This window comes from Anolis carolinensis, chromosome 4 (assembly GCF_035594765.1).
Source record: "Anolis carolinensis isolate JA03-04 chromosome 4, rAnoCar3.1.pri, whole genome shotgun sequence".
Taxonomy (NCBI): domain Eukaryota; kingdom Metazoa; phylum Chordata; class Lepidosauria; order Squamata; family Dactyloidae; genus Anolis; species Anolis carolinensis.
The window spans coordinates 97015431-97036168 of NC_085844.1; the positions used below are offsets into that span (position 1 = coordinate 97015431).

At 42.2% G+C, this 20738-nt stretch overlaps 1 protein-coding gene across 1 annotated transcript in view; it reads left to right on the forward strand.

The window, feature by feature from the left end:
* Window positions 1–20738, forward strand: part of elp2 (elongator acetyltransferase complex subunit 2) — a 96522-nt gene that overhangs the window by 5633 nt on the left and 70151 nt on the right. The window lies entirely within an intron of this gene.

Sequence of the window (20738 nt, forward strand, 5' to 3'; positions counted from 1 at the left end):
ATGTACTAACCAGGGCTTGGCTCCTAAATTGCCAGGATTTTCTGGGTTGCGACTATTACGGCAAGAGTGCCCTCTGGTGTGCCTCTTCTATATTTGAAATGCATTGCTGTTTCCTCTGAAGAACTGCAGCCAAATTGCTAACTGGGGCTGGCTATAACAAGCCCATCGCTTCTTACAGCTGCTCCATGGGCTGCTGGTCCATTTCCAGGCACAATTCAGAGTGTAGTAGTAGTAGTAGTAGTAGTAATAATAATAATAATAATAATAATAATAATAATAATAATAATAATAATAATAATTTTATTTATACCCCACCTCCATCTCCCCCGAAGGTGACTCGGGGCAGCTTATAGATAATACCAGATAAAAACAATAACAATAACAATATACAATACACCAACAAACAAAAAACATACACAAATTATAAAATTTTAAACATTAACCTATAGAAATAAAAAACACACTTAATAAAACATGGAATTAAAAACAGCGAGGTTATGATAATAGACTAAGTAAACTGCACATTATAAAAGTTGTAAACTCAAGATAACAGAATAAAGCGTAGGTGATGACTTGCAAATATAACTTGGGTCCAGGCTATTTAAAGAACCACGGAGGTCATTCTGATCTCTGTAGGGTCTTTCCCTACAGAGATCAGAATGGCTCCGTCCTTGTTTTAGTTACCAATCTTTCAGAAATTAAATGGAGTGAGCTTTTGATAATGTGCTGTGCAGTTTTATGTTTTACATACTCATTTAATGAATTTTAACATTTTTTGATGTTTAGGGATTTAACTTTATAACATTTAATTGCTTTTAATTAGCATTTATATATACAGTATAATTTTATATCTTCTAGGTAAACTTTCTATATAGTATAGTTTTCAAACTATATTATTTTAAACATGTTATCTGCCTCAAGTCTCATTATTAGGAGAAACGCAGGATAACAATAGCAGCAACAATAACAACAACAACAACAACAACAATAATAGAGGGTCTAATTTTCCCCTTTTAAAAAATTTATTTTGAACACAATCTACTGGTAGTTTACAGTCTAGATTAGAAAAAAGAAGTAGAGAAAAACAAGAAAAGGAGAAAAAGGTGTATAAATAAATAAATTATAGGGAACCGACCTTCCTCATTCCTGGCTATGATGAAAAAGAAAAAAGTTCTATCATTACAGATCAAACTACATACCTATTAATATTCATAACTATAGTTTATTACATTGTTAGATTTCTTATTACTCTAAAAGTCCATAAACAATTTCCCATCTTTGAAAAATTCTTAAATCAGCCTATCCTTTAGAACCCACATAATTTGGTTATAACTCAGCAGGCTTAACTATTCAGTCTTCCATCTTGGGTGCTTCAGTCCATTTCCAAGTTTGAGTGAACAGTTTTTGCTATTGTAATATATGGAAGAAATAATCTATATTTGCTCTCCACTTCTTTATCTATGATGCCCAACAAAAAAGTTTTCTGGCACCATTACAAAATCTACTTTGCATTTTTTTATATTAATATGGATGATCAGTCATAGACCAGTAACTTCCCCTCTTCTTACAAGTTCATCGCATATGAAACAAGGAGCCCTCTTTATCTTGAGTCCTCTCAGGGAGCTAGGGTGAGTTGTTGTTGTTGTTATCTTGAAACCTCCAAACATTGTTGTGAAATATTCTTTGACATCTTATTTGGGGTTAGATGAATCCTCTACACGTCACAAACAGGTTTTCTTTCCTATTGTTTAATGGTTTAACTTTATAACTTATATGATTGCTCGTTAATTAACTTTTTTTTTAAATTAGTTTTTATTGAAACAAAACAGTACAATAAAATCGAAGGTAAAAGGAGGGGGGGGGGGTAAATAGAAAAAGGAAATGAAAAAAAAAAACGGGGGGAGAGGGGAAGGGGGGAAAGCCAGGAAAAATAGGAAAAAAGGGATTGCACTTCCATTCTTCTTTGCAATTCAACTGGAAAAGATTCAACAGATCCAATCTATTGTTTGTTGCTTGGTTGTTACTTCTATTCCGTCCTTCCCCTTCATTCTCCTTCGATCCGGTGCTTTCTAACTTTGTCCTTTTCTTTCTACCTGTTGTTAAACTTCTATCCTTTCTTTTTCTTTTTTTTCTTTTCTTTTTTTCTTTTTTCATATATTCTATAACCGGTCTCCAGTCTATATTCTTTATATATCTTCCAGTATTTCTTTTCAGTAAATATGTAAGTCTGTCCATATCTATAATTTCAGTTAGTTTTTCAAGCCACTCCTCTTTTGTCGGTGTTAATGTTTGTTTCCATAATTTGGCATAAGCCATTCTTGCTGCCGTAGTCATAAAAAAGAGTAGGATGTCTTTGTTTTTATCCAATTGCTCTATTTCATTGATCATGCTTAATAAAAAATACTCGGGTTTCAATGGCAGTTTAATTTTTAAGATCTCTTGACAACTTATATGTACCATTTTCCAATACTTTACTGCTCTCTTGCACGTCCACCAGGCATGGTAGAACGTGCCTTCTTGTTCATGACATTTCCAACATTTGTTATGAGTACTTTTATAAGTCCTAATTTGTGTGGTGTCATGTACCACCGGCACATCATTTTGTACCAGTTCTCCTTTAAATCAATTGCAAAAGTATATTTTAATTTTGTGTTCCACATAAGTTCCCAATTCTCCAGTTTTAATAATAATAATAATAATAATTTTATTCTTATATCCCGCCCCATCTCCCCGGAGGGACTCGGGGCGGCTTACATGGGGCCATGCCCAGACACGACAGCACAAATCAGATAAAACATTAAACCGAGCAGTAAAACTTCAACATGATTAAAAACAGTCATAAAAGTCAATATACACAATAATATTAAAATCCCGATTTGGGTCAAAAGATCCAGGCCAAGGTGCAAAGCAATATCAAGTTATCAGGGAGGGATAATTATACAGCAGGTGTAATACTTAAAGTGCTGAATGAATCCTAAAAACAATCCAGAGGGTCTACTGCTTAATAGGTAAATAACATGATCCCACAAGGATCAGTCAACGAAGGCCTTCTGGAATAGCCAAGTTTTCAGGCTCTTCCTGAATGAGAGTAGGGTAGGGGCCTGCCTAATCTCCCTGGGGAGCGAGTTCCACAGCCGGGGGGCCACGGCGGAGAAGGCCCTCTCCCTCGTCCCCACCAACCGCAACTGCGAAGTTGGTGGAAGCGAGAGGAGGGCCTCCCCCGACGAGCGAAGAGGTCGTGCGGGTTCATAGGGGGAAATGCGGTCTCGAAGGTAGGTGGGTCCCAAACCGTTAAGGGCTTTGTAGGTGATAACCTGCACCTTGAATTGGGCTCGGAAAATAAATGGCAGCCAGTGGAGCTCTTTAAACAGCGGCGTTGAGCGCGTCCTGTAATCTGCCCCAGTTAGAAACCTGGCTGCCGATCGTTGTACTCGTTGTAGTTTCCAAGCCATCTTCAAAGGCAGCCCCACGTAGAGCGCATTGCAGTAATCCAGTCTAGAGGTAACTAAGGCATGGACCACAATGGTCAGATCTGACTTCTCGAGGTATGGTCGCAGCTGGCGCACAAGTTTTAGTTGTGCAAAGGCCCTCTTAGCCACGGCCGACACCTGGGCCTCAAGTGTCAGCGCAGAGTGCAGGAGGACCCCCAAGCTGTGGACCTGCGCCTTCAGGGGGAGTGCAACCCCGTCAAGCACAGGTTGCCACCCAATACCCCGATCAGACGTACGACTGACCTGCAGGACCTCTGTCTTGTCAGGATTGAGCTTCAGCTTGTTCACCCTCATCCAGGCCAATACAGCGGCCAGACACTGGTCCAGTATCCGAGGGGCTTCCTTGGAATTAGGTGGAAAGGAGTAGTAGAGTTGGGTGTCATCCGCGTAGAGATGGCACCGCACTCCAAAACTCCGGATGACCTCACCCAGCGGTTTCATGTAGATATTAAAAAGCATGGGGGACAAAATAGAACCTTGCGGGACCCCACAGGTCAATGGCCAGGGGTCTGAGCAGGTGTCCCCCAGCTTCACCAACTGGGAACGGCCCTCTAGGAAGGACTGGAGCCACTGCAGAACAGTACCCCCAAGGCCCATCCCGGAGAGACGTCCCAGAAGGATACCATGGTCGATGGTATCGAAAGCCGCTGAGATGTCCAAGAGAACCAGCAGGGTCACACTCCCCCTGTCCAGCTCTCTGCGGAGGTCATCCACCAAGGCGACCAAAGCCATCTCGGTACTGTAGCCAGGTCTGAAACCAGACTGCGATTGGTCCAGAAAATCCGTATCTTCCAAGAATCCCTGGAGCTGGGAAGCAACCACCCGCTCCAAGACCTTGCCCAAGAATGGAAGGTTAGAGATTGGTCTGTAGTTACTGAGGTTAGCCGGATCCAAGTAGGCTTTCTTCAAAACAGGCCTCACCACAGCTTGTTTTAGGCCAGATGGAAATATGCCCTGCTCCAAAGAGGCATTGATTATTCTCACAAACCAATCAACTAGCCCTCCACTGGCTTGTTTTAAGAGCCAAGATGGGCAAGGGTCAAGGGCACAGGTGGTCGCCCTCACCGCTCCAAGAATCTTGTCCACATCATCAGGCTGCACAAGCCGAAACGAATCCCACAAGATCGAACAGACAGATGCCTCGGTTACCTCACCTGGCAATGCATCAAGGCCGGCGTCTAAGTCGGAACGAATCTGAGCGACTTTGTCTGCAAAATGGTGAGCGAACTCGCTACACCGAGTTGACGAGATGTCGGGTGCTCCCCCAACCTGAGGAGGGTGGAGGAGCTCCCCAACAACTCGAAACAACTCTGAAGATCTATTTGTTTCAGACGCAATGCGGGCAGTCGAGAAAACCTTCCTGGCTGCCCGTAATGCCGCGGAATAGGCCCTAATAGCGGTTCTAGACCGTGCTCGGTCAGATACGTCACGAGTTGTCCGCCAGCGGCACTCTAGTCTCCTTCTTGCACGTTTCATCTCCGCCAGCTCTCCAGTAAACCAGGGAGCTGGGGCAACTCCACGCAGCGAGAGGGGACGCTCAGGAGCGATCGTGTCTATTGCCCTGGACAACTCGCCATTATAACGAGTGACCAGGGCATCAACAGGATCATCAGCTTCCATGGTAGACAGATCCCCAAGAGACCTCAGGAATCTCTCAGGATCCATAAGTCTCCTGGGGCGGACCATCTTAATTGGTCCACCACCCCTGCGGAGGTTGGAAGAGACGGTTAGTCTTAAACTGATCAGATAGTGGTCGGACCATGACAATGGAAGAATAATTTGCTCTTCCACTCCGACCAAACCGTCGCCCGCAACAAAAACCAGGTCGAGTGTATGTCCAGCTTGATGAGTGGGACCCGATATTATTTGGGACAGATCCATGGTCGTCATGGCGGCCATGAATTCCTGAGCTGCACCTGTCAAGGTGGTCTCAGCGTGAATGTTGAAGTCGCCCAGCACCAACAGGCGCTGGGAACCCAACACCACGCTAGAAACCACCTCTGCTAGCTCAGGCAGGGAGACTGCTGTGTCACGGGGTGGACGGTACACCAGCAGAATCCCCAAACTGTCCCGGGTACCCACCTTCAAGTGGAGACACTCAAACCCGACCGATTGCAAAGCGACGCATCTGACCAGGGCGATGGACTGCCTAAAGACCACCGCAACCCCACCTCCCCGCCCTCCTGGCCTGGCCTGCTGATGCACCCCGAAACCCGGAGGACAAAGCTAGGTAAGACTAACCCCACCCAGATCATCCAACCAGGTTTCGGTGATGCAGGCCAGATCCGCATGTTCATCCATGATTAGATCCTGGATAATAGATGATTTACCTTTGACGGATCTGGCATTAAACACAGGACCTTCAGCCGGGAGGGGCTACCATGGAGGCTACCACACCTATCCTTCTCCAGGGTCGCAAGAACTCTGTTGCGCTTCTCCCTGGAAATTCGTTGACGGCAATTCCTCCTCCTCCCCCACACGACCTCGATGGAGCCACCCCCCGCCTGTTCCCCACCCCCCAAGGAGTCTGGCTCAATTGGAGCATCCTTAAGAGAATCTAGTCAGCTCCCTGGATCCAAAAGGTTACTAGACACACCATCTAACTTTACTTCAAAAGAAGGGGATAAATGGGGCCTACTGGAAAAACGTAGTGAGGTTGAAGAGGGTGAAAGTTGCTGGTCTGGTACGAAAAATGATTGGGCCAGAGTCTCTAATTGAGACTTTTCTAAAGGGGGGAGCCTACGCTGAGGACTACACATCCTATTATCTCTGGGCCTAACAGATGGTTGAGTGTGTAAAGATAGGTTGGCCACCAAAGGGCGAATCACGGGGTCCACAAATACTCTTCTAATGGTAATGCCCCATGAGAGCAGCCGGAACCTAAGGGCCCATAATTCCTCTGTTATAGACTTATCCTCAAAAGTGAAGATAAGGCCTAAAGAGCGATCATATGATTGATAGCCCTTATGGAGCCAAGTGATCATCTTTATCTTGACTGTCGTCAGGCTCCTTGAAAGAATTTGACCCAAGGACCTCTGGATCACTCTTTCCGAGGTCCATCTACCCCTGTTCAATATAGAGTCTTCAATTTGAAAAGCCAGCTGTTTCGTCTGTACAAGATGTTCATAGTAATCCTCTACGTATGGAGGAGAGAAATCCCCCTCCAACGGAGAATTAGTTATCAGCTTCACCGCTGCCAAGTCTAGATCCATACCTTCCCTCCTTTGAACAGTTTGATCAACAAACAAATCATTCCCTCCCTCAACCTCGTCATTTTCTAATCTTAGCTCCTTAATACCCTTTTGGAGCCCAAGTTCTACCTCTCCCACCAAATCTGAAGGACAACTGGCCTCCTTTAGATCATAACCAGTATTATTATTATCCTCCCCAGGAACATCCTGTAGTCTAGTGGTGTTTACCAGTAACAAAATTCCTTTGAATTTTATTGTCTTTCCTATATTTAAGGCCCATTTTATCATGCAATTTTTAACTAACTCTGCCTCTGTGGACCACTCTAGTAATTTATTGTATATCTTTGTGATTAATTTCTTTTCCAGATTCATCACTTTTTCCCAGAGCGTTTCCTTTTCATTAAATCCACTCTTCTTATCTATGTTAAATTGTTCTTTTAATTGATAGTATTGGAACCATGACATAAATTTATATTTTTGACTCAGTTCCTCTTGGGATTTTAACTGAAATTCGTTATTCTTTTTTACAAGGACCTCTTTGTACGTTGGCCATTGTGACCACCCCAGCAGCCTTCTCTGCCTCGCTTCTAGTGGAGAAATCCACATGGGAGTTCTAGTGTAAAATTTTTCTTTATATCTTTCCCATATTTTTAAGAGAGATGCTCTTACATAATGGTTGTCGAAATTTTTCTCGATCTTTTTCCTACCGTACCACAGATACGAATGCCAACCCGTTCTGAGGTCATGTCCTTCTAAAGTCAGCAACCTCTCCTTCCTCAGTGACATCCAGTCGCGAATCCACATTAGTCCACAAGCTTCATAATAAAGTCTTATATCCGGAAGCCCAAATCCGCCTCTTTGTCTTATATCTGTCATATTTACATATTTGATTCTAGGCTTTTTATTTTGCCATACAAATTTTCTGATATCCTTATTCCATTCTTTAAAGGTTTTTAAATTTCTGATAATTGGGAGATTTTGGAATAAAAATAGGAGTTTCGGGAGGACATTCATTTTAACTGCTGCAATACGGCCCATTAGTGATAAATTGAGCCCTTTCCAGCTTTGTAAAGTTTTTTGTATTTCTTTCCATTTTGTCGAATAATTATTCCTCATTAATTGTGAGTTATTTGCTGTAATTTCCAGTCCCAAATATTTTATTTTTGTAGAGATTTGTAAATCTGCTGTTTTTTCCAATTCTACTTGATCTTTTTTGGAAATATTTTTTGTCAACATCTTTGTCTTTTTCTTATTTATCTTCAGACCTGTTATTTTACTGTACTCTTCTATCTTGTTTATCCATTCCTTTATGTTAGTCTTGGGGTCTTCCACAATGCAAATAAGATCATCTGCATACGCTCTTGTTTTATATGTTTTTTTTCCAATCGTGGTGCCTTTTAGGTTGTCATCTTCCCTTATGTTCTTTAGTAGAATCTCCAGAGCCATTATATAGATTAGGGGTGATAAAGGACACCCTTGCCTTGTTCCTTTGGTAATACTGAAGCTTCCTGATAATTTTCCATTTATTGAGATTTTTGCTGATTGTTTATTATAAATTGCCCCTATTGCGTTCTGAAATTGATATCCAAAATCTAATTCCTGTAATACCATTTTAAAAAAGTCCCAGTTTAAGTTGTCGAATGCCTTTTCGGCATCCAACGCTATAAATGCTACTTCTTTTTGTGGATTTGCTTCATAGTACTCTATAAGATCCAAAATTATTCTTACATTTTGATTTAGGTGTCTATTTGGTAAGAAGCCTGTTTGATCTTGGTTCTGTTGGTTGGTTGGTTCTCGCAGAAGCAGAGGCAGCAGGAGGGCATTTTTGCTCCCTGGCTTCAGGTAGGATTTGGCTAAGATTTGGCTAAGATTTTAAACTGAGTGTGGGCTTGGCTCCTGTGGTCAAAGTCTAACTGTTGTGTGACTGTTGTGTTGAAAGAGAGCCAGGTACTTAAGTTGATTGACAGCAGGCATTGTCCCCTGTTAATTGAGTTTCTGGGAAAGCTTTATTTGCCAGTGTGAGTTTCTGCCAGAGCCTGATCCCAGAAGGGCAGTTGGTTCTTGCAGAAGCAGAGGCAGCAGGAGGACATTTTTGCTCCCTGGCTTCAGGTAGGATTTGGCTAAGATTTTAAACTGAGTGTGGGCTTGGCTCCTGTGGTCAAAGTCTAACTGTTGTGTGACTGTTGTGTTGAAAGAGAGCCAGGTACTTAAGTTGATTGACAGCAGGCATTGTCCCCTGTTAATTGAGTTTCTGGGAAAGCTTTATTTGCCAGTGAGAGTTTCTGCCAGAGCCTGATCCCAGAAGGGCAGTTGGTTCTTGCAGAAGCAGAGGCAGCAGGAGGACATTTTTGCTCCCTGGCTTCAGGTAGGATTTGGCTAAGATTTTAAACTGAGTGTGGGCTTGGCTCCTGTGGTCAAAGTCTAACTGTTGTGTGACTGTTGTGTTGAAAGAGAGCCAGGTACTTAAGTTGATTGACAGCAGGCATTGTCCCCTGTTAATTGAGTTTCTGGGAAAGCTTTATTTGCCAGTGAGAGTTTCTGCCAGAGCCTGATCCCAGAAGGGCAGTTGGTTCTTGCAGAAGCAGAGGCAGCAGGAGGACATTTTTGCTCCCTGGCTTCAGGTAGGATTTGGCTAAGATTTGGCTAAGATTTTAAACTGAGTGTGGGCTTGGCTCCTGTGGTCAAAGTCTAACTGTTGTGTGACTGTTGTGTTGAAAGAGAGCCAGGTACTTAAGTTGATTGACAGCAGGCATTGTCCTCTGTTAATTGAGTTTCTGGGAAAGCTTTATTTGCCAGTGTCGCGCGCGCCTAACGGCGCGCACGAATAAGGCACCTTTACTAACTATCCTTTGCAGTACATACAGGAAAGAAAGCAACATAAACAAATACACAAAGAGGTGGTTTGTTGCAGTTTGCACATAAAGTGCGTGCATATTACTTAACTGTACAAAGATCCCACTTGGCCACCACGCTCACCAAGAGATGCAACAAAAGCAAAACATTCCCATCACATGCACCAGCTGTGGCATGTTCCGCTTTTTCACACAAAAACTAGACAACTACATCTGCTCCAAATGCAAACAGATGACTCTGATGGAGCAGAGGATCCAACAGCTCGAGCACCGTATTAAGACCCTTAAGGACATTCAGGCACTCGAGCTCTTCTTGGACACTGCACAACACGCTGCTGTAGATCAGCAGCCTGCATCACACCAACACCACCAAGACCATGATCAGGAACCTTATGGGGAGATCAACTCAAAGGTAGACAACCCTCAGGCTTGGAAGGAGGTCACCCATAGAAGGAGACGCAGGACCAGGCAGCCTCCGCAGAACTCCTCTGCTCAGCTGCATTTACACAACAGATTTGAAATTCTTACATCATTAACATACAATTAGGAAACACATCTTGTGGAGGACCACAGTTTCTTAGATACCACTCAGTGGACCACCCTGGATCAATGCGCAGGGGATAGCCCTGACGGGGACAGTGCATCACCACAGTCACACTTATGTAATCATGCAAATGCTCCATCCCCAATCATAGCCCAGGAGCAACAGGAACATCCTTGGGAGAGTAATGGGCTCTCGGATGTATCTCAATGGATTGTCATTGATGAACTGGGGATGTTGAGGAGGAGGACAACACTTTACACCTACATGATTCACTTCAACAGGAACACTCTTCAGGGGACATACACACTGTCTTGCACAAAAGGGACCCTGTCAATCCTCAAAGGAAACAGGTCTTGGTAGTAGGTGACTCCCTCCTTAGAGGAACGGAAGCCATCATTTCCAGACCGGATGGGATGGCTCGAGAAACATGCTGCCTCCCGGGGGCAAAAATACACCATATCACTCAGAGGCTCAGCAGGCTCCTAAAGCCCCATCACCCTCCCCACCTTATGTTGATTCATGTAGGTACCAATGACACCGCTAGGCATACTTTTCAAAAGATCACAAATGATTTTCGAGCTCTGGGAACAAAGCTAAAACTGTATAATGTACATGTGATCTTTTCATCCCTCCTCCCTGTTGTAGGACACGGCTCTACAAGGGCCGGAAAAATAGTACAGGTCAATAACTGGCTCAGAAAATGGTGTCAAGAGGAGCATTTTGGCTTCCTTGACCATGGTCTACTCTTCCAAGAGGATGGACTACTGGCAAGCGATGGGGTGCATCTCACACAAGTAGGAAAACATCTTTTTGCACACAGACTCACAAACCTCATCAGGCGCACTTTAAACTAGATCCACTGGGGGAGGGGAACAACAGCCTGGCGAACACTATATTACCCACGACCACAGGGAACCGCCGAAAGGCTAAACGGAGGGCTGCACAAACACAGCAAGGACCAAGTACAGAGAGCAGAATAATCCCAAATAAACAGTTCGAGGGGAGGTCACAGGGGCTTACATGTCTTTACACTAATGCTCAGAGCATGGGAAATAAGCAAGACGAACTCCAACTCCTAGCACAGCACCACACATACGATGTCATAGGCATCACTGAAACCTGGTGGGATGACTCCCATCACTGGAATTTAACCATTGAGGGCTATAACCTCTTTCACAGAAATAGAACAAAGGGGAGAGGAGGGGGAGTAGCTTTATATGTCAAAAACAGTTACGTTGCAGAAGAAATGCAAGACTGTAATCCGGGAAACCAGCTTGAAAGCATCTGGATAAGAATCAAGGGAACCGGGACTCAAAAAGATCTTGTTGTGGGTGTCTACTACAGACCTCCGAGTCAGGATGAAGGACTTGATGAAGCCTTCTGTCAACAGCTGACCAAACAGGCACAAAGAAGAGATATAGTAGTCATGGGCGATTTCAATTATCCCGATATCTGCTGGAAAACAAACTCAGCCAAGAGTACAAAGTCCAACAAATTCCTCACTTGCCTTGCAGATAATTTTATGGTCCAGAAGGTAGAAGAGGCAACAAGGGGATCAGCAACTCTTGATCTAATCTTAACAAATGTGGAAGACCTGATCAATACAGTTGAAGTGGTTGGATCCTTAGGGGCAAGTGACCATGTGCTCCTGCAGTTTGCAATACAAAGGAATGCTGAAACTAAGACAAGTCAAACACGCATTCTGGACTTTAAGAGAGCTGACTTCCAAAAAATGAAGGAATTACTGAGCGGCATTCCATGGACGCCGATATTAAAAAACAAGGGAGTTAAGGATGGATGGGAGTTTTTCAAAAGTGAAATACTCAAGGCGCAAATGCAAACAGTGCCAACAAAGAAGAAAAATAAGACAAGTGCAAAGAAGCCAGAATGGATGTCCAAAGAACTTCTAACTGAGCTAAAGCTCAAAAGTGACATGCACAAGAAGTGGAAAAGGGGAGAAATCACCAAAGAAGAATTCAAACGTATAGCCAACACCTGTAGGGAAAAGGTTCGCAAGGCTAAAGCGCAAAAGGAGCTCAGGCTTGCCAGGGACATAAAAAACAACAAAAAAGGCTTTTTTGCTTACGTTGGTAGAAAAAGGAAGAAAAAGGAGGCGATAGGGCCATTGCAAGGAGAAGATGGGGGTGATGGCGACAGGGGACAGGGAAAAGGCAGAACTACTTAATGCTTTCTTTGCCTCGGTCTTCTCAGAAAAAGAAAGCCATCTTCAACCTCAGCAACACGGAATGGACGAAGGATTGGGGGAAATCCAACCCCAAATAGGGAAACAAGTTGTCCAGGAACACGTGGCCTCTCTAAACGAATTCAAGTCCCCAGGGCCAGATCAGCTACACCCAAGAGTACTGAAGGAACTAGCGGAAGTTATTTCAGAACCACTGGCAATTATCTTCGAGAGTTCTTGGAGAACGGGAGAAGTCCCAGCAGATTGGAGGAGGGCGAATGTGGTCCCTATCTTCAAGAAGGGAAAAAAGAACGACCCAAACAATTACCGTCCGGTCAGCCTCACATCAATACCAGGCAAAATTCTGGAAAAGATCATGAAGGAAGTGGTCTGCGAACACTTAGAAACAAATGCGGTCATTGCTAATAGTCAACACAGATTTACCAAAAACAAGTCATGCCAGACTAATCTGATCTCTTTTTTCGATAGAGTTACGAGTTGGGTCGATACAGGGAATGCTGTGGATGTAGCGTACCTGGATTTCAGTAAGGCCTTCGACAAAGTCCCCCACGACCTTCTGGCAAATAAACTAGTAAAATATGGGCTAGACAAAACTACGGTTAGGTGGATCTGCAATTGGCTAAGCGAACGAACCCAAAGGGTGCTCACCAATGCGTCGTCTTCATCATGGAAAGAAGTGACAAGTGGAGTGCCGCAGGGCTCCGTCCTGGGCCCGGTTCTGTTCAACATCTTTATTAACAACTTAGACGAAGGGTTAGAAGGCACGATCATCAAGTTTGCAGACGACACAAAACTGGGAGGGATAGCTAACACTCCAGAAGACAGGAGCAGAATTCAAAACGATCTTGACAGACTAGAGAGATGGGCCAAAACTAACAAAATGAAGTTCAACAGGGACAAATGCAAGATACTTCACTTCGGCAGAAAAAATGGAAATCAAAGATACAGAATGGGGGACGCCTGGCTTGACAGCAGTGTGTGCGAAAAAGACCTTGGAGTCCTCGTGGACAACAAGTTAAACATGAGCCAACAATGTGATGCGGCTGCTAAAAAAGCCAACGGGATTCTGGCCTGCATCAATAGGGGAATAGCGTCTAGATCCAGGGAAGTTATGCTCCCCCTCTATTCTGCCTTGGTCAGACCACACCTGGAATACTGTGTCCAATTTTGGGCACCACAGTTGAAGGGAGATGTTGACAAGCTGGAAAGCGTCCAGAGGAGGGCGACTAAAATGATTAAGGGTCTGGAGAACAAGCCCTATGAGGAGCGGCTTAAAGAGCTGGGCATGTTTAGCCTGCAGAAGAGAAGGCTGAGAGGAGACATGATAGCCATGTACAAATACGTGAGGGGAAGTCATAGGGAGGAGGGAGCAAGCTTGTTTTCTGCTGCCCTGCAGACTAGGACACGGAACAATGGCTTCAAACTACAGGAAAGGAGATTCCACCTGAACATCAGGAAGAACTTCCTCACTGTGAGAGCTGTTCGACAGTGGAACTCTCTCCCCGGGGCCGTGGTGGAGGCTCCTTCCTTGGAGGCTTTTAAGCAGAGGCTGGATGGCCATCTGTCGGGGGTGCTTTGAATGCGATTTCCTGCTTCTTAGCAGGGGGTTGGACTAGATGGCCCATGTGGTCTCTTCCAACTCTACTATTCTATGATTCTATGATTCTATGATTCGTATATCCAATGTTTTAGAAATTCTTTTAATCGATTCGCCATAACATTTGTAAAAATTTTATAATCTGTGTTTAACAGAGATATTGGTCTGTAATTTTTTATATCTTGCCCATCTGTATTTTCTTTATGAAGCATAATAATATTTGCTGAATTCCATGATTCTGGGATTTCTTTTTGTTGTAGGGCCTGATTCATGATCTTCTTTAAGAGTGGCGTTATTTCCTCTATCATGGCTTTATAATATCCGGGGGTGAAGCCATCCGGACCTGGTGCTTTACTTGAATCCATCCCTTTTATGGCCTTTTTAATTTCTTGCTCTGAGATCTCTCTGTTTAATAATTCTCTTTGGTCGTCAGTTATCTTCTGTATTTTTGATTTTCCTAAATATTCTGCAATCTGATCTTTCCTGATTTTCTCTTCTGTATAAAGGTGTTTGTAGTATTTTGTAAACTCTTCCAAAATCTCCCCATCATTTGCTATTATTTTGTCCTCTTTTTTATTTGCATGATTTGTTGTGCTTGTTTCTTTTTGCTAATTCTTCTTGACAGCCATCTTCCTGGCTTGTTGGCATTTTGGAATGTATATTGTTTTACAAACTTTAATTTTTTGGCCAACTGTTCTAATTCTAAACTGTTTTTGAGCTTTTGCAGTGTCTTAAGTGTTTTCACTATTGATTGGTCCTCCGGGTGTTTTTTAAGTTCTTTCTCCTCGAGTTCTATCTTATTTGTGACCTCGTTAATTTCTTTATTTCTTTTTTTATTTTTGATTGCTGCCTGCTGGATCAAGTAGCCCCGCATAGTTGCCTTTAGGGCATCCCATATTATTTGTGGCTTAGGGTCTGGTTTATCATTATATCTGAGGAATTCTTTTAGTAATTCTTTATTCCTTATTATGTCCTCCTCTGTCAGGACCCAGGCTGCAGAGCACCAATAACCTTACACAGAGGCCAGAATCTATCTAATATCTTTATTAAAGAAATATATAAAATCAATAAAAACAAGTGAAGAATATAGTTCAGAAGCAGACCTTTCAGATAAGGTCAAATATAGTCCAGAAATGTATTGTCCAATATAAGATATTAGAGTTCAAAGTTTTAATCCACTTGACCGAAACACACACTTTGCCAAGCAATAGTGTGGGGAAATAACAGAGTCTTTAAAGTCCAATGTAGCTTGACAACAAGGCTGGAATAAACTTGGATCTCGACTAGATCCTTGACTGGAGGCAAGATGAACATGAAGCATGAAACATAGTCCGTGGTAAAAACATGAGACAAGGCAAGGCTTGAAACTTGATCCGGGAAACAAGGAACTGGGATTATGAAGTCCACACACGATCTCTCTCCTCAAGCTGATCAATTGACTCCGCAAAGTCTCCCTTGCGTGAAACACCTATATTGGGTCTCGTTTTCCCGCCAACAGAATTCTTTCCCTAGAGAACGAGAAGCGAAACCCAACTCTGTCCAGATGCATGACTCCTTAGAATTTCCCAAGGGAAGCAGGCCTAATCAGCCATTTGTTTGGCAGCGATTCTCAGGCTTCTGCGATTAGCCTCCCTGACTCCCCTATCTTTGGTATAATTGTCCCTCCGGGAAAACGGGGGGGAGTTCTGTCCAAGGCTTGTTTGGCTGGATTCTTGTGGGCAAATATCAACATCCTGCAGGTGAAGAGGCTCCGGCTCTGGCTGAACCGGCGAAAATCCCATGTTTTCCTCTTCGTCTGCCACAATAGTACTGCTACAAGGCCCATGAGTCATCACATCCTCTGATTTTATCAAATTATCATCCAGTCTCCATCTCTAAGACCTCGGTGTCTGATTGATTGTCATTATTAATGGGCTGTGATCTGAGTGTTCTCTAGTTTTAATTTTTATCTCATCTATTTTAGTTATTAATGGGCTGGTCATCCATATCATATCAATTCTTGACCAGCCCTGGTGCCTGTGGGAGTAAAAAGTATAGTCTCTTTCATTTTCATTATGGATTCGCCAGGCGTCATGTAGATCCAATTCTTCTTTTAAATGTATAAAAACCTTTGGGAGTGTACCTAATTCTTCTTTCCTGGATTTCTTTTTGTTACTTTTATCCATAAAGGTATTCATTACCCCGTTGAAATCCCCGAATATCACCAAATCATCAAATTCTTGATTTAAAATATTATCTCTTAACTTTGTTACAAATTCTGTTTTTGGCCCATTAGGGGCATATATGTTACATATTAAGAGGTTTTGTGCGTTTTTCCTTATCATTACTCCCAGCATTCTGTCTTCCTCATCACTGAAAGCCAAATCCGGGGCAAAGCTCTCTTTTATGTATAATATTACCCCTTTTTTCTTTTCTTGTGGGACTGAGTAGAATTCTTTTCCTAACTCTTTCTGGATTAAGTGAGACACATGTTTTTTCGCAATATGAATTTCCTGTAAGGCAATAATATCGTAATGCCCTTTCTTAATTGCATTAAATATCTTTCTGCGTTTGCTTGGAGAATTCAACCCATTTATGTTGTTTGAGAAACATTTTATTTGCATTTCAAAGTCTGCCATTACCCTTATTTTCTTCCTCCTCCTCTTCTTCTGAGGCGTTCTCATCGTCCGATTTTTCAGGGTTGGTTCCAGTTGCTAAAACAATTTCTTCTGGCGAATCAAATCTTCTTTTCTTCCTTTTCTTCTTCCCCATTGGGTCTGTATCTTCCGGAGTATTCAAATCCTTATCTTTTTGGAATTTTTTTGTAAAATTCCCTGGCTTTCTCTTCCGATGTCAGCCAATGGCATTGTTCTTTGTACGTCGTCATTATGCCCTCCGTCTTTTCCCAACGGAACCTTATGTTTGCTTTTTTGAGTTCTTCAGTTAGGAACATATACTTTCTTCTTTTGTTCAGTGTCGCTTGTGGGAATTCTTTTAATATTGCAATCTTGCTTTCTTTAAAGTATGTAGGATTTTTGCTGTTACTTCGTAGAATCTCATCTCTGATCCTTTTTCTGACAAAGTGCACAATTGTATCCCTTGCCACTTTATTTTTCTTAGCAAATATTGTAGTTATTCTGTAGGCTCAGTCCACTTCTTTATCCATCTCTTGTTCTGTAAGTTGTAATTTTTTTGCCGTTATCTGTAAAATTATTTTTCTTATCTGTTCGTTGGGATCTTCTGGAATATTTCTAAATCTTAATTGGAATTCCATCCCATCCTGTTCCAGTTTTTCTTGCTTCTGTTCCAATTTCTCACTTCTATTTTGTAAACTTGACATCTTCTTCTGTATTTTCTCTTGGGCCATTTCCATTTTTTGTTTGTCGCTTTTAATTTCTTTAATCTCTGTATATACTGTCTCTAGTTCCTTTTTAACTTTTCCAATTTCCTCTTTCATTTCTTTTTTCATCTCTAACATTTGATCTTGAAATTTTTGAAAATCTTTTTGTTGTGTTAATTGTCTTTCTGCTACTAACTGAAGTTCTTTATTTTGTATATCTTGCTTCTCGGAAAGTTTCTGTAGTTCTTTCATCAATTCTGTAAACCCAATCTCTCCTGCGTTTGATTGTCTTCTGGGTGTGCCTTTAATGTCTTTGGTGTCTTTTTTCCATTTTGCTTTTTGGTGTAAACATGCTGGTATGCCCCTTTTTAAACAGAGAACCAAACAACAACAACTGTTTGACACTTCTTATTCAATTTAAAGAATTATTTATGAATTAATATAATTAGTAATTTTTTCAATTCATGCGGTTCCTATCTTCTGAAAATCTGAATTCTTATAGTGTGTTTGTAAGTTCAGTAGAGGAGGTACTTAGAGAATTAAAAATTAATTGATAAGGCTCTTCCAATTCTCAGCAAACCTCCAGTTGAGTCAAATCTTCTAAACAATTAATCCTTTTGTTCTCTTCGGTCTATTTGTGACTTCGAATACCTTAATTAACTTCCACAAATCAAATTAATATTGTCCCGTCGTTTATTAAATTTTTATCCTCTCAAATTCATTTATGTCTTTATGATTTAAACCCCTCCAGTTCATTTGTGTCTTTAATAGCTTAAATGACCCAGTTAAACTGTTTCAGTCAATTGATTTATTTTATTTTATTTTATTTATGTATTTTAATTCCTTCAATCAATTTTTATCTTTAATTTCATTGATATATTAGTCAACTTGAATTAGCCTGATTTAAGATTTCATAGAACTCATTCCGTTCCGTCTCATCCACTCTTCCTTCCGTCTTTCCCTGTGTGTCCCTTTAGAGGTCTCCCGTCTTCGCTCTTCCTGTTGAAGCCGTTGGGCGGTTCTTCCGCCCTTAGCCCTTAGCACTATCCAATCCCAGTTGACCTCTTCCGTGATCCTTTACTCTGCTTCCTTCTTTTTTTTTTTTTGTTTGTTTGTGGAGGTGGCTTCGTAAACTAACCAATATGTCTTCAAAGTCAGCTTCTTATAACATTACATTTCTTCCTTGGGGGAATCTTCCCACCCCCTGGCCTATTTTGATCTCCCTCCCCGCTCTACCGAAGCCGGTAGCCGGGGTTTTCTGAGGCTCTCAAAGGCGAAAGATAAGTACTTTAGCTTTTATTGTCTCCGAAAGCCCCTTTCTCCCTTGCTGTTTAATTAGGGGGGAACGGGTTCTTATGCAAAGCTTCAGAATTTTTTCTTTGAAACTCACAGTTTCTTGCGCTGGTCCCCCAGCCTTCTTGTAATGTTTTCTTCAGTTTTAAAATGTGCGGAGGTCGGCAGTTAATGCGGGTCTTTCCCCACTTCCCTCTTGGCGATCCACGCTGCCAGCGGCGTCTTACCGGGTCCGTTGGTCCACCCCTCCTTGAGGGAAGAGCAGGCTTTAGGACCGTCGGCTACGGACACCTATTGGCTTGGCGACTTCCCCCACTTTTATCCGTGGAGGAAGGGGGGCAAAATACCTCCCAATCGCTCCCTCAGAGGTTGGCAACCGAGAGTCCTCGGAATACCCAGCCTGCCGCCATCACCGCTCACCAGAAGTCCTCGTTAATTAACTTTTGTATTTATGCCTTTATCAAAGTTTTTGTATAGCTTTTAAACTCTTATTGCTGTAAAATGTTGTTAGCTGTCTGAATTCCATTATTGGTAGAAAGGAAGAAAGTAAATTAACCACAACAATAAGGCCTCTAATTGTTTTTCAAGATAACTCCCCCCAAAAACACTTTAAAAATCATCACGTCTTCTGCTAAACTGATTATTGTAGCCTCAATATTTCATTTCTTAAGGTAATAGACATTGTGTTATGTACATTGATGGGATTATATATATCAGATTTTTAGAACTTATAGGTTTCCAGGTTTAGTGGCTACCTTTTGAAACACTTCAGCACAAAAGCTAAGGTTTTTCATTCGTTAAGGCACCCTCTTTTTTTTTTAAAGGTTCTGTTTTCCTCCCCAATTTCTAAAACGATCCATTTGGTAGTTTTTGTTAGCCTGCCAGAAAGGCAAGTGTGAACATATGAGTTTTTAAGAGCTGAGCAAAATACAGTCCCGAGGCTACATGTGGCTTATCAGGGTTAACTCCACAAGTATTGTGAAATTCCCAATCCTGAAATAGTCAGATGTCAACATGGCAAATTGTTCTGTCAGGATGCAAAAGCCCAGCATTCACCTAGCTGACCTGTTTACATCCTGCCAGAGCAATGGGGGAGGGAGATAGCCTGAATGATAAGAACCATTTGGCTAGGAGGATGGATTTATGGCCTGCTCTGGTTTTCAAACATGGGAAGGAACTATTTGACAGAGAGGTGTGAATGTGGAAACAGGGGCCGTGGGGGAAGAAGTAGATTGATATACTGGAGGGTTGGCGGGAAAGAGTTAGTGCTAGCTTTGTGTTCATATTGGCAAGACGGATTTCAATAAAGCGTTTCCATGGAACTATCTGTGTGAGCCCTGCATTGTGTCCTATAGCTTCCAAAGACTGACACGTTCTCCTAGAAACATTTGGAGTTGCAGTTTGGCCTCTAAATATAATTATTCCGAAACAATTTCTTCCTCTGGCTATTGCAGAATAATTATATTTAGAGGCCAAACGTTCCAGGACCACCCACAATAAGTGAAAATCTGTGAAGTAGGGACACTATATTTATTCTATGTGTGGAGGAGAGCAAACCAGAGAATACTTGCTACAATGCAGTCTGTACTTTATTTTAGCAGTTGCAATATACAGTACACTGGCAGAGAAGATGAAAGGAAGCTAAACAACCCTTTTTTTATTTCCAACCCTTCCCTCCCCTCCCCCTCCCTTTATTTCTCCCTTTCCCCCCTTCCAAAACCCTTAGCACACCGCAAAAACCCGTGAAACAGTGAAAATACCGCGATAAATGGTTACATGAATATTTATTGAAAACCCACAAAACAGTGAGGGAGCAAAAAGTGAACCACGAAGTAGCGAGGGAACACTGTATCTCAGCTGATGTAGAGGCCAGCAATTATTTTTTCTCATTGCACTAGAGACTGGAAACATATTTGTGCCCACTGCCATTTTTTTTTTGTTTCTTGAAAAATCAACAGGAATGAGCTGATATTTCACGGACTTATACCAATCCTGGGATCATTACTTTGAGTTCTACTGCTCTAGAGGCTCTGAGTTTGCGAGTTTTCATTTCTGGAACTAAATTCTGGCACAGAGAATTGGAAGAGATAGCAGACCATGAGACCCAGAGGAGGACTATATACCTCCTGGACCTTCGAAAAATGCCCATTTCTGGTTTATGGAAGATGTTTGTTAAAAAAAAACATGAGACAAAAATAGGCAAAAATGTCCACCTCCTTTATTAATGTTTTGGTACGTGAAGAAATAA